The sequence below is a fragment of the Mesitornis unicolor genome, unplaced genomic scaffold, assembly GCF_000695765.1.
Source record: "Mesitornis unicolor isolate BGI_N332 unplaced genomic scaffold, ASM69576v1 scaffold9823, whole genome shotgun sequence".
Classification (NCBI taxonomy): Eukaryota; Metazoa; Chordata; class Aves; order Mesitornithiformes; family Mesitornithidae; genus Mesitornis; species Mesitornis unicolor.
Genome location: NW_010175333.1, coordinates 129,060 through 142,292, shown reverse-complemented (window position 1 = coordinate 142,292; position 13,233 = coordinate 129,060). Strand labels below are relative to the sequence as shown.

The following is a 13,233-nucleotide window of genomic DNA, read 5'->3' as shown; positions in this document are numbered from 1 at the left end:
AGAGAATATGAGTTATATACTCTGAATGTGAAGTTCAGTTTTGGCTTCTGTCTTCATTTCTCTTTTCAGTTATTCGTGATAGCTGAAATTTTCCGTGTTTTTGTCTCAACCCACACACAATTTTTTTGCTTTGGGGAAAACTGGAGCAAAATCAATTTTAGTGCAATTTTTCAAGCCTCTTTGACTTGCACCTACATCTGTTTGGTGTGGGGGAGTGGAATTTTATCATAAGATGTTTGATTTATTTAATGTATTCAATAAGCATCCAAGATGTGCCAGGTACTTTCTCAGCCCTTTTTGGATGAGAAATCTTGCAAGCTAAGAACTTAATAAACAAAGAAGCTACAGAACTCAAAATTTCCCCGCCGTTAAGGTCTCCATATATCTAAAGAATAAACCAAGATTGTACAAAGCAGATACAGAGACTTGCAAAATATAAAATATCACATGGAATACTGATAAAACTAACATTATAGGAACAACTGGTTTGGTTTATTTTACATACTTCTTCATCCTGTCATCTGCCCAACTTACAACAAACTCAGCTGAGATGTGTCCACACAGCAGTTCTACACTCATTGCAGCTATGAGTGTTTCTGTTGGTGAAGCCATTGCTCCGACTGCGTAACGCTGTACTTAAGGCTCATGTAAAACAGGGTTGTTGATTCAGACAAGGTAAGTTACAAATCTGAGCGGAAGAGCTATTCCCAATTAACTTCATCATCCTAATGAAGAGGTGATTGGGAATAATTAATAAAGAATAGCTGTTCTGGACTAATATAATAATAAAAAAGACAAATCCTTACTCTTTCTATAATTGCATTCTAGGAAGCTATCCTGTACTGAATCAGCATGGGATAGAGTGCCTAGAAGACGTTCAGCCCAAGCACAGCTAGCGGTGAGTGGGGCAATGTACACGGGATGCCCTATTGCAACTATCGTGAGTGAGCAGAAGAACAGCAAAATTGATTGCCTGTGCATCTCTCGAGAAGGCAATGGAAAGCATTCTATCAAAATCACTGTACAAAGGCCCCTCTCTTAGCAGGGATGAAGTATGAGCTGCCTGTTACTGTCTGAGCACTAACCTTGTGTTATGGACAGAACGCATGTTTCAACTCGTAACCGATTACAATTTGATTAAATGTTGGGGTGTGGAAAGGACTTGCGTGCTTTTTTCCCAGCGTGTATATTTACAGTATTATTTGGGAGCAATCAATTTATCAAACCCACTTGATTATTCAGTAGTGGGCAATTGGTAGGAGGAAAGCTTTTTTAAAAAGGTGGACAGAAAATGAGTTTTAAAAAAATTACACAATCTTTTTTTTTTTTTTTACACTATAAAACCTAATCAAATAAAGGAAAAGCCATTAATTCATAATGCCATGAAAATTGTCCTGCAGTATAAAATGTTGTGCTTGACCTTGCTAAGAAGGACGGGCTGGAGTACAGATGGTGCTCTTGTGCTTTAATGCATTGTAGTAGTGATATAGTTGCTGTTAATTCATAGTTCTCCTGACTTTTGGAATTCATCCCTTCCCTTAAAAGGGAAGGTGGCAGCCTGGAGTGGAGAAGCTCCAACTGTAACCCTTTGGATGTTAATCACCCTGACTTTCTTAAGCCTCCTACTTAAATCATTATCTTAATGAATCACCATTGCTGCTATCTTCAGTGCTACACAGGAACATGCAAATTTGAAACAGCCTGGGGGAAAGACCTTTTTGTCTGTAAAGTGCTCTGATACTTGCATTTAGATGTTGCCATGATAGGTACCGTGGATACTACATTCAGCCTAACCCATGGATAGATCCTGGAGTGTAGGGTATCAGCGGTGTATGCCTGCTGGGCGGCTCTCGGGGCTTGCCTCTGCGAGGAGGTGGCTGTGATTCTGCTGCTGACTGCGTGAAGCAGCTCTAGCTCAAGTAGTTGAAGCCAGATCGCTGTGTAGGCCTGCCACTCATTTAACTGCCTGTTGGCTCTGCTTTGCTTTAGTTGCAAAATGACAAGGAGTTAAGGAAGTGAGGATGGCGGTCCCCCTCAGATCTGCAGCTGCCATTTTGACTTTGGGGCAAGTTTCTTCACCTCTTCACTTGGTATTTTTCACAGCATCAAGAAATTTGATACAGCAAGAAAATTACCAGCTTGCTAGAAAATCTTAAGAACATTTGTTTGAGGAAAACCTGAACATAGTGAAACCACTGCAAAGTATTTCCAAGACACAGCATTGTGTTGTCCAAATTTTTCCTTGAAGAGTCCACTTGGCTGGGCATTGAGCTCTGCCCGCTTCCAGTTCTCCTAGATGAGTACTTGAGAAATGTTTACTTGCAAATGATGGGTATGGAGAGCGAACCATCTATAGCTATTTCAGATGGCAAATTGTTGTGGTCATTTGCAATATGCGCTGAAAGACTTTATTCCTTTACTCATTTAAACCAAGAGCTGAGGAAGCTGGTTTATGTAAATGTCCTAGACGATAAGAAGTACTCTTCTCAAATTGCTACGTAAATTCACCCACTGCCCTCTTTCTGTGACTTAGAAAAGCCCATTCCCTTACCATGGGTAACTTTTCCTCACCAGTAATAGTTCTGCATCTGAAGCAATACCAAGATAAATGCAGAAGATACCAGGTGGACAGAGATCCTCTAGTCTCAACCGGACAAGGACCATATTAACAAAACTGAGCTTAAATGCATTTTCTGCAGTAACATCATCAATTGTCAAGTCCTGCTGGGAGAGTTACACCCACAAGAGGCCAGAACATCTGTCTCAAGGAGGGCATCCTCATTCTTCTCAGCTATAAACCTTCTCTGAAACCAGCTGAGCTGGAGCTAGATGTTTTTAGACTAAGAAATGCATTTTCTTGGCTCATGCTAAAGCTAAGTAACATCTTCTCAATTGGTTACCACAGAAGGGGGAAGTGAGCAAACAGTAAATGCTGAGTTCTTGCAGCTTAGGGCCTGGACAGGAGGCCGGTGTGAGGCAGGAGATACTGCTTCCCTACTCATTTGTGCACACCTTGAGCAGCAGCTAGCCCTGTGGCTCAACCTCTTCTTCCGTCCTGGTGTAGCTCTGAACAGATTGCCACTTTCTTGTACTAGTGTTTAAGACGTATTTTGTAAACTGCTTTACAATGATAACGGTCTCCTCATAATGAGCAGAAAAGTTGTTGTTTTCCGTATTCAAGCTCCTACCTGGTTCTGGTCCTTTGTTCGATGGCAGCATTTTGCAATACAGGCAGTAAATTTACTGGGGAAGCCATCTATTAAATTCAGCACTTCAAGAACAGTCAGAGTAGGGATTTCAGAAGAAATACCAGAAGTGATTTATACGTGTGTGTGTAAATACGCCGGGGTTGTGTGTGTATCTATTGTGTATATATTGTGTCTATATTTCAAAACAGAAAATTGAAGTGACTAACATCTGAGGCTGAGTGCAAAGCTTAAATGCAACTTCTTCTCATTCCAGTCTTGGAAAGTAATGGTGATGGGTGTGGGCAGGTTTCTGGCTGACTTTCTGTCTTCATGTCAGAGCTCCAGCAAAGGATTTGGTGGAATTTCTCTTCCTGTTGAGTAAAAGTGATGTTCTCTCCCACGTGAGTTTCCTTAGGAAACAGAAGGAAAGGGACTCTTCTCCCCAGCACTTAACACACCCAGTGTTATTTTTGCAGGCATTGTAGGCAAAATGCTCAGAAAATGAGGTATCCAGAAGGAAGGTTTAGATTTCAGTCCGCTGAACTGGCATTATTCGCCCAACTTTTGTATGCTAGCTTACGCTCGTGGGTAGTAGTGGAGTTTTGTTGATGTACAAATGTTGTTATTTCTATAGTTTGCTCATTCAAATTCAGAGGTTTGCAACTATGGCAGTAACATGTGTCTGTGCTATTGTTTTGTTAAGCTGTCTTGAGCTACTTTTGTTAACCGCACGTTCACAGGAGCCTGTTCGCTCAAATTACCTGCTCAGTTTTCTGGTCAGGTATGCTGAGATGTAGTGTTTAAGCTCATAACTTTGTTTTGTGTTATCCTTCTCATGGTGCGTTACAGCTTCCTTCCAGAAATTCTGAAATTGGGGTCAAACAAACTGCTCTGATGTTTCTCCCAGCATCTGCTAATTTGGCAGCATTTGAGCTGCTACTGAGAAGCATAAAGAAACTGCAGCTGAGCACTGTGTCTGACACTGCTGTTATGAACGAGTGATGCACATAGTGCTACACAGGTAGATGGATTTTAATCTGCAAACATATCTGTCATTAATTTTAAGGGCTTTTGGAACCATGGTAGCTCAGCTAAGAGAGGGGAGATAAGCCAAGCCATTCTATGGAGCAGCTATAGTTGGTGAAGTGCGTCTCTTGGGATTAGCAGGGGCTCATGAGGCAGGGTGGGGAATGGTGCTTCACAGTGCCAAGTGTGACTGGGATGTTTGCTGGGATAAGCTGAAGAAAGTTCCCTTAGTTGGTTGGTGTAGATTTTAATGCAACAGTGTTTCCCCCCGATTCCTGGGGAAAACCATGGACTTTCTGCTTCTCTGGTTCTGGGTACACTGTACACTGGGTGTACAGGTGAAAGAAAGTATGTGAGAGCTCTGAGTGGCTTTGGGAGGACTTTGAGGGGGGAAATGGCAGGGATTTGAAAGCTGTGAGTTTGCTGGCTTGAATTGGTTAAAAAAATTGAGATATCTGTGACAGCAGTTGTTGGGAGATGAAAAATTTCACCTGTTGCCTCAGCAGACTACTTGAGAGCATTATCTGAAATGAGTCCCCACAAAGTTCTAATGGCCTACTGGGAAGAAATGCTGCACTCCTCGAAGAATCAACAAACTCTCTGGAAGTTTACCCAAGCTGGTAAACCAAACAGAAACCACCAGTATGCTGCTACGTAAATTCCTGGTGTACCAGTATCTTAAACACTGTGCAGTGCCGATTACCGCATCTCAAAAGTTAGTGGAGGGCTAGAGAAGGTCCAGAGAAGACCATCAAAGATGGGTCTCAAGTCAGTCAATGTGACTTCTTTCTTTGCCGTAGAGAAGAGATGACTTATTACAAAAATTGCAGATGTTTTGTACTGTCACGAATGGGGTGGGGGAGTAGGGAGTGATTCTTCCTGGTTCTTGTGTTAACTAAATTGATTCCAAGCAGGCAAAGAGGAGGCACTCCTCTGTCAAGCAGCAGTTACGATGTGAAACTCATTGCCAAAGGGTGTTATGGATAGCAAAAGTCTAAACAGGTTGAAAAATCGATGAAGGACAGATAAGTTCTTATTAAAAGTGATGGCCTGGATATAACCTCTGGATCAGGAGATCTTTAACAATTGCACAGGGTATAAGAAGGGAAAAGACTGCCTGTGCTCTTTCCCCCTTGTGGGTTCTGTTGGGGGTTTTTTGGCCCTATTTTGGCTGCTCCTGAAGAAAAGGTGGAGAGTGAGACCTTTGGTCTTATAAACTCGAAAGGAAACTAGCTACACTGCAGTGCAGGGAATTAGCTTTGCTTTGCAGTCCACAAGTAATGTAAAGCACACTTGAAATGAAGAGAATTAGGAGCCAAATGCCTCCTAATACCTTAAAAATGTCTGTTATAAAATGCCTCTGTAGCCTGCTTTCTTCATTAAAATTCTGACTTAGCAAAAAGCTGAGCTTGTTAATGAAGCTGTGAGTCACTACAATGTTTCTAGTTATTTTTCCTCACTTTCTGTGTTTGGTGCTGCAGTCAGTTGGGTTGCCTGAAAATGCCCCTAATGAGCTGGCTTAGGCATTTTAACTCAAGTAGTAGTGACACTTTGGGCTGGAGGCTGAGGATGGCTGCCATCCACAGAGGGGACTGGGGAGCATGACAGGGAGGAAGGAAGCAGCAAGTTGGGAAGGGGGGTGAAGAGGAGTCAAGATATTAAAATCTCTTGTATATGCACAAATGCAGGAAAGTCTAATACAGAGCAGGGCTTGTAGTTGTGACTGCAGTGGCAGCAGTCAGTTGGTATGTGGGAGGTGAAAAAATCAGTTTTACGTTTTGCTAGATGACTGTACTGTAATACAGCAGTGCCTCCTGGCAGGGAAAGCAATGTAATGTAAAGCAATACAGCGTGGAAGAGCAGTTGGAGAGCTGTCAGGAGCTGAGTAGCTTGGAATGCTTCCCCGTGAACCTGGGAGCAAGCGGGCTCGCTGCAGCGTGGCATTGCCCTGCCCTGAGTACGGACTGCAGCACGAGCGGGGATAACGCACCTCACAGACCACGCAGCTCGGCTCTCTGGAGGAGGGCTACGAGAGACTTTTCTTGGCAAAGCAGTGAGAGTTTCTTTCTTCTCTTGGGAGATCTGGCTTCCAGCTCACAGAGCCCTTCTGAGTTCACATGCGAGGCAGCCCTGGGGCAAACGAGTTTGTACGTGTCTGCTGTCATTGCCTGGCACACCTGAGCACTCGAGGGCACAGGGCTGCCAAAGGGGCAGCAAAAGGCTGGAGCTCTGTGAAGCGCAGGAAAGCTGCTGGGTCTGATCTGATTGGGCAAACGAGGAAGTAATGACTCAATTTTTTTTTAACAGTTTGTATTTCCAGAGGGCTTTGGTGCATGGCATTGGCTCTTACTCCAGTTTTTAGATGTTGATGTACCTAGCAATCTTACTTGTGGTTTCTAACCCTCCCCCTTCTCTCTGCCCCCAGCATTTTCCTTTCCTTCAAATCCTCTGCCTCACTCTGTATTGCTACTATAAATTGCTTGGGATGGTGGGTCCTGCTTCTTTCTTGGAGCCTCTGGATGCTATTAACAAGTAATTGCTGGAAAGGCTTGTTTAAACATCAAAACTCTACGTTATTTTTAAATTGCCCTTTGAGGTGGCTGAAATGCTACTGAAAGACTACTTTTCTTTACTACTGGTCAAGGAACTTGATTAGGTAAGATAAATAGTGTTCTTACTAGACTATTTCTGAGGTACCAAGTCACCTTTGTTTTCAAGAAGGGATGTGTAGTTGTATTCCCTCTCCTTGCTTCTCTCCCCACACAAAACAACTGATGTTTACAGCAAGGAGCAAAGAGGGTTTATGGGCTTTATCCCTTTAACACACTCAGACTCTAAGAATGCAAAAATTCATTCTGCACGTTTGCTATCTAGCCACAACTTGAAACCCAGCAGTATTGGTAAATTATCCAGGGAGATTCCCTCAACATCCAAGCTACGTATATGAGGGTTGTCCAGCATGATGTAGGACCAGGGTGCTGTGTCTATTATACTATTACTTTTCCTGTTGTCATCACATCAGTCAGATTACTGCATGGTTAACGTGTGGCCATGGATGAGCTTGAACAGGATCCTCCAGCATTCAGAAACCCACAGCTACACACACGATGCACCTCTCCTGGTTAAGACCACTGTAGGATTAGCTGATGCACAACAGGTCTTGCTCAAAATGTAACCGAGGTGCGTTCTGTCAGTGGCAATAGCAGTCACTGTTACCCTACTGGCAGTCAATGGATGAAATTTGTTTATTTCACACACTGAAAGCTGTTAGGCAGATCTCCTCGCGGGACGTCTCCCGACTTCCAGAACAAACGATTCTGTTTGCTTTGATGTTCATGCAGCCACAGGGATGCAGTAAATGTACTGACTTTTTATTCCTTTCTACTACTCCACGTAAGTGTACACACATTACTGCAAGAGAGCAGCACATGAGCTCATAGCTGTCCCTCATCACTTAAAGAAACGTTTCCTTTAAAGAAATGCCATGGACCTCTCGTGGAGGCTACAGAAGCAGTAGCTGGGTTGCCCAGGTCTGAGCCCAGGCAGGCAAACCGAAAAGCTTCATTTCAGGTTTCCTAAGCTAGACAGCAGCCAGTCTGTGCTAGAAATTAAGGTGTGAATGTTATAAATGGAAGTGCTACCTTGGGGAGGAATAAACAGATAAGGAACTTAGTGCAGAAATGGTTTGAGAAATGTCACGGATTGTGAAGACAAACATGAATGTGGAAGTAGCATGGGAGGGTTTACTGAATACCTGTTTCCTCTGCACTTTTCATATAACGTGGCGTCTGATCAGGTGAAGGTCTGTCTTCTGTTCCTCTGCCATCTTCCTGGTAGCAAATTAAGCTTTATCTTTTTAAATCTGGCATGTGTATGAAGGTTTTAAAAAAATATATTTCTCTCTAGTATAAACTGCTAAACAAAACATGGACAGTCTCAATGACAGCCTCGCAGTACGTGCGCGACAGAAAGGGAAGCAGAATGCATACTGTAGGAAATTAATAGGTACGTCTTGTATTCATGGTGTGTGTTTCACTTTCCCCATTGTTGTTTATTTTAATTTGTGTTTTAATAATCTTTATGTTAGGAACTGGTGCAAAAGTCAAGTGCATCATAGATAGAGTGGCTTAAAGCTACTGAATTGAACAATCTGTTTAATACCTGGGGAAAAATACTTGCTTGAAATTACAATAGCTGCCTTAAACAATTTTCATAGAACTTAGTGAGTTTAGGTCTGTCTTTATTTAAGCCCTACTTGTCTTTCCCAGAGGTTTAAGGAAAGACTGAATGCTCAACTGCCGAGTCTGTCTCTAAGCATTAGGAAGAGTTTGTAAGAAAGTGCTGGGATTTTGATAGACATAGCTGCTTTTGTGGGGAGACCTTGAGCTCATTTTTTCTGAAATATATTTTTTTTTTAATTTGAATTTTTTTATGCAGTAAAGGATTTCAGTTCGGAAAACAAAAAAAAGCTTAAGAAACTTGGGATGCTTGTTTTCCTTTTCTAAGCTGGTGAGTAAGAATTAGATATAATGGAAAGCAAATATCTGCTAGCTCTAGATTTTGAAGAACAAGGTAATGCGAATTCAGTTTTAAATCATCAGCTACAGCTCAATTCCCTTTAATAAAGAGTTCATTTTAAATGTTAAACATATGTGGACCTAAATGTTTCATATGCTTGATAAGAAAACGAAGCCAGAACTTTCTCAATGGATGGTTACTTTTTGGAATTTCAGGCAGTACGTTTCAAATGAGAAAAATAAAATGTCTACTAATAGTTATTGGCTGTTTATTAAAATAATAAAAGGAGGGAAGATGTCAGCTGGCTAAATACCTGTAAAATAGAGTAAGTGTTTCAACTGAAGATAGTGCAGCTCTCTGGTTAGCAAAAAATACTACCAAATCAAGACACTATATTTAGTTGCTAATCAATATGGTTTAGTAGTTACCAGCCGCTGATCATGCTTTATGAAAATAACCAGAGTGTAAATGTAAAACAAGATTACAATTGGTAGCTTTAAATCACTTTGATTTAAATCCACCCTTCCTCTACCACAGGATGCTCTCTGAATAAATAAATAAGTAGAAGCACATCTAGCTGCTGACATGGCATTGCCACGGCTTTCCTCTGTGTGTTCACATGTTAACTCACTAAGGTCACACTTGGTCCATTATTTTTCTCTTTCCCCTGTCTCTCATCCCCATTACCCTCCCGCAAAATTTAAACGGGCAAGTGAATTTTGAATGTGTCATGTTTTACACACTTCTCAAGGTGTGCGAGCTGCCCCTGAAGACAACTGCACCTGCCTTCCTCTTTTCCCATCTTCTGTATGTTTGATACAAACGACAAGAGTGCCCTGAAGAGGTTTTTCGTATTTAATTCCCGGTCACATGTTTGGTACTGTAACTTCCTAAAATTAAAATTAATTATGACCTTAGAGGCAGGCAGTCCAGCAATGAAATAGCTAGTAATTTATCTGAACTTTGAAATACCACTGGTTAAAATTGTGTAAAACTTCCCAATGATTTCTTTATATACTATTTTAAGAAAAAACAACCTTAATTATGAGCCTGGTTCCTCAATAAAAAAGGATAGCTACCTGGCTAATTGTTGCTATGCACTAGATCACTAATTTTCTTCTTAATGACAGTAGGATTTTTGCCATTTTCCCCTATAAAACTTCTTCAATTATATGACGAATGCATTTGGTTTAAGGGGAAGCTGTCTAGGATTTTATGCCCCAGGACAGGCATGTCATGAAATAGCTGGAGGTTGGTGAAGAGCCTCTGCTGGATTAAACACTTGCAAGTACGGACACGAGTGAGAGTTGAGCATTTGGATGGAGGCCTGTACAGAGGCACACGGACAGTGCTGTTCTCAGCTGCTCTTACTTGAAATGAGTGATTTTGCTTTGTTCTCACCCAGAAATTCAGACTTTCTGAGTGTTCAAAAATATGTGTATGCTGCTGTCGCTGTGTCTGTGAAACACAGCTCTGGGTGTACGCAGAGGTTGTTCCTAAGAAGGCCTTGTTTTCCCAAAGTCTGAAATTTTTGTCTGTGGAAAAATGAAGTGAATGATTGCACATCTGTACCAAATGTGGGAATTTTCTTTAAACGCCTTCTTAAATAATTGTTTCACTAAGTATCAAGCTTCCTGGAAGTGCATATCCCGTATGTTGCACAGATATGAAATACAGCTCCATTTGTCTGCTGGGGACACAGACCTGCTCTTGTGATTTGGTTTCAAGTTTCTCGAGAAAGACATGGCCATGTATATTCTAAGATCTCATGGCAAATGTGTAAAGTTCAGTGCTCTTACCAGGCTGGCTGCTCACTGCCCAGGAAGTCACTAACGCTGCAGCTGGCAAGGAATAAAGAAAATGTAAAGATGCTAAACCTTGGCTATGGGAGATTGTTCAACATTTAAACATCCGGTGTCTGAGAAGATAGGGTGGCATTTGCAACAGATGTCTGCCTGGTAATAAATAGTGTAATAAATAGTTAAAGACTAAGAGAATTTGGTAGTTAATGCAGATTTTTATGGTTGTGGACTTGAGACCTCTTGAAAATGAGAAACGCCAGTAGTAAGAAGTGTACCTGGTTCTAGGGGATTTGGGCATTTGAGGTCCTGCTTATTTGCCTGAGAATGAAGTCTCATGGAATGGCTTTATTCTGGATTCATTTGAACAGAGATGGCGATGGCGATGAACAGATGACTGGGATGTAGAGTATGTGAGAATTTCCTTTTGCTTCTGACCTGTGCCGGACTGAGGAGTTGGGTTCAATGGATCCACTGTATCTCCCAGCCCTTGAGGGGTTACAAAGCAGAGGTGGACTGAGAAAGTTCTACCTACGCCACTTCAGAAGAACGTTTAACTTGGCACTGCCTTCATCCCTGATGGCTGCTCGAGATGCCTGGGGCCATTTACCATAGGGAAGAGCAGACAAACCTGATGTGTGCTCAAACCTGGAAATCTGAATTAATTAACCAGTGGAATAACTTACGGATGTGGTAGATTCCTCATAAATTACACTTTTCATTAAGATTGGTGCGTGCGTTCTCACTCGTGCACTCATCGCTCACTGGAAAATGAAGGCATTTGTGCTGTTAAGGAGGAATAAGACAGGAGGATGCTGCAGGTCCTCTACCTCTGGGCCCATACATGTTGGCAGCAGCTTCTCTCATCCATTGGTGCTCCAGCTCCCTGTTAAGTCCTACAAGATGCTTTTCATGAGATGGGTGGCATGGGGACAGTTCATCTTCGTGCTGAAGAACACCTTTGCATTGTGGTGTGGAGCTGTAGCTCACCCAAGTAGCTCTTTTTATCTGCACCAGTCACAAAGATGTGATGCAGAAAATGCCATTAATGCATTTGTTGCCCTAAAAATTTTCTTACTGGTGCTTTCAGTTGCTTAGGCCAGCAGCTTGTATCCTCCAAGGCTTAGTGAAGAATTAGGTTGAAATTGCAAAGGGGTGTCTCTTCTTGCACTGACTTAGAGATGTACGAGGCTCAGTCTCCTTTGTCCTTCCTTCATCCTGCACTAGCCTTATCTGCCTTGTGTCCTGTCAGCATTTTCTGCTTAGGAAAGGCTGAGTGGACATTGCTCCGTTAGCTGTGCACCTTTTTTTTATTTAAAGGAGATCTTCAGAGTCTCTATTTGGCATAAATCAGTTGAGAATTTGCTGGTAATAAGTGTAGAGAAGGGAAAGGAAAGCATACTTGGAGTCTCTGTTCACTTTCTCTTGGCAGTGCCTCGTTCTTGCTCTTGGAGGAGGTCTGTCGCGAGTCCCTGAATTGATCCAGCCCCCAGAGCACAAATGCTCCAAAGCTGCCATTGCAGGGTCACTGTCTGTCTCCAGAAAGTCATGTGGAAGGGGCTCTGCATGCTGCGGAGAGCGGCTCCCCCCGTGCAAGGAGTTACAGGATACTGCTGGGGGTAGCTCCAGCTGGTATGCACTGGTACTAATATAATCCCGCAGGACCGTATCCATGAGACACAAGTGTGACATGTGAGGTATTTAAGGAGACACACCTGTTCTAGGCACAGGCCCGGGCATTGCATGCCTTGGGAACGGAGGTTTTGCTGGAGCAGAAAAGACTCTCATTTCATCCACAGGAGGGCTTTGCTTTCTTCTTTCTCCCCAGTTTCACATTATTTTATAATTCCCTAATATTCTGCAGTCCCGTGGCCTGTTCACAGCGGGCTGTTTCAAAGGCCAGGCTAGTGTTTGTGTTTTAACTTTTTGTACCTTAGTGTGCTATTCCAGAGCGATTAGCAAGGGAGAACTGGGCTGAGTGATGGTTTGGGTGTAACTACTCCCAAGAAAGGGCAGAGAATTTGGAGAATGTCATCTATGTGTGGGGTTGGGTTTTTCAGTCCTTTAGATAATTTAGATTTTATGTTGTGTTTACCTGTATTTTTATTATAAGGCCTCTGTCTTGCAATTTGGAGCAGTAAATCACATAAAAGTGATAGAATTTTGTATGAAAATATTTAATCCCTTTGGTTAAAAATCTCTTGAGTGTCTTTCCTTCTCTTCTTCCTGTCTGCCCCCCATCCCAAAAACTGTTGTGAAATGGCTATTTTCCACACAGAAGCAAAAGCAAGCAAATGCCAAATAAATCTCATGGTTGCATAGGATAAATAAATTACCTTGCTGAGATTTTTATCTCTAAATTAATCTGACATTTGTTTGGCAGATTTTTTTTGTTCTGCCATTGAAAAAGGGATGTATTAGGACAGAGGAAAAAATCGCGGGTCTGTCATATGACTTGATTCCATCTGTCTTGTCTTTCAAGTAGAACAGAAATTTTCTCTCAAACTTCTTTTTTACGTGCCTTTTTGGATGTTAATGTGCAATCTCCTAGTTTGCCTTGGTCTCACTCCACATGCCCCTTTTCTTTCCAGAGATTCCTGCTCTTGGTGAGGTTTTAAGTGCTTGTTGGTTTGGGACAGCTTCCAGGATTGGGGCCAAGATTTCTCCTGTACCTGATAGATCGTTGTGTGAAAACGGTAGCA

General features: G+C 42.2%; 1 protein-coding gene across 1 annotated transcript in view; it reads left to right on the top strand.

Moving 5' to 3' along the window:
• The first annotated feature begins 828 nt into the window (after positions 1–828).
• HIC2 (hypermethylated in cancer 2) overlaps positions 829–13,233 on the top strand; it is a 32,007-nt gene continuing 19,602 nt past the window's right edge. The window contains exon 1 of the mRNA XM_010181345.1: positions 829–898. The gene's annotated coding sequence lies outside the window, so the exon portion shown is untranslated. The remainder of the gene's footprint in view (positions 899–13,233) is intronic.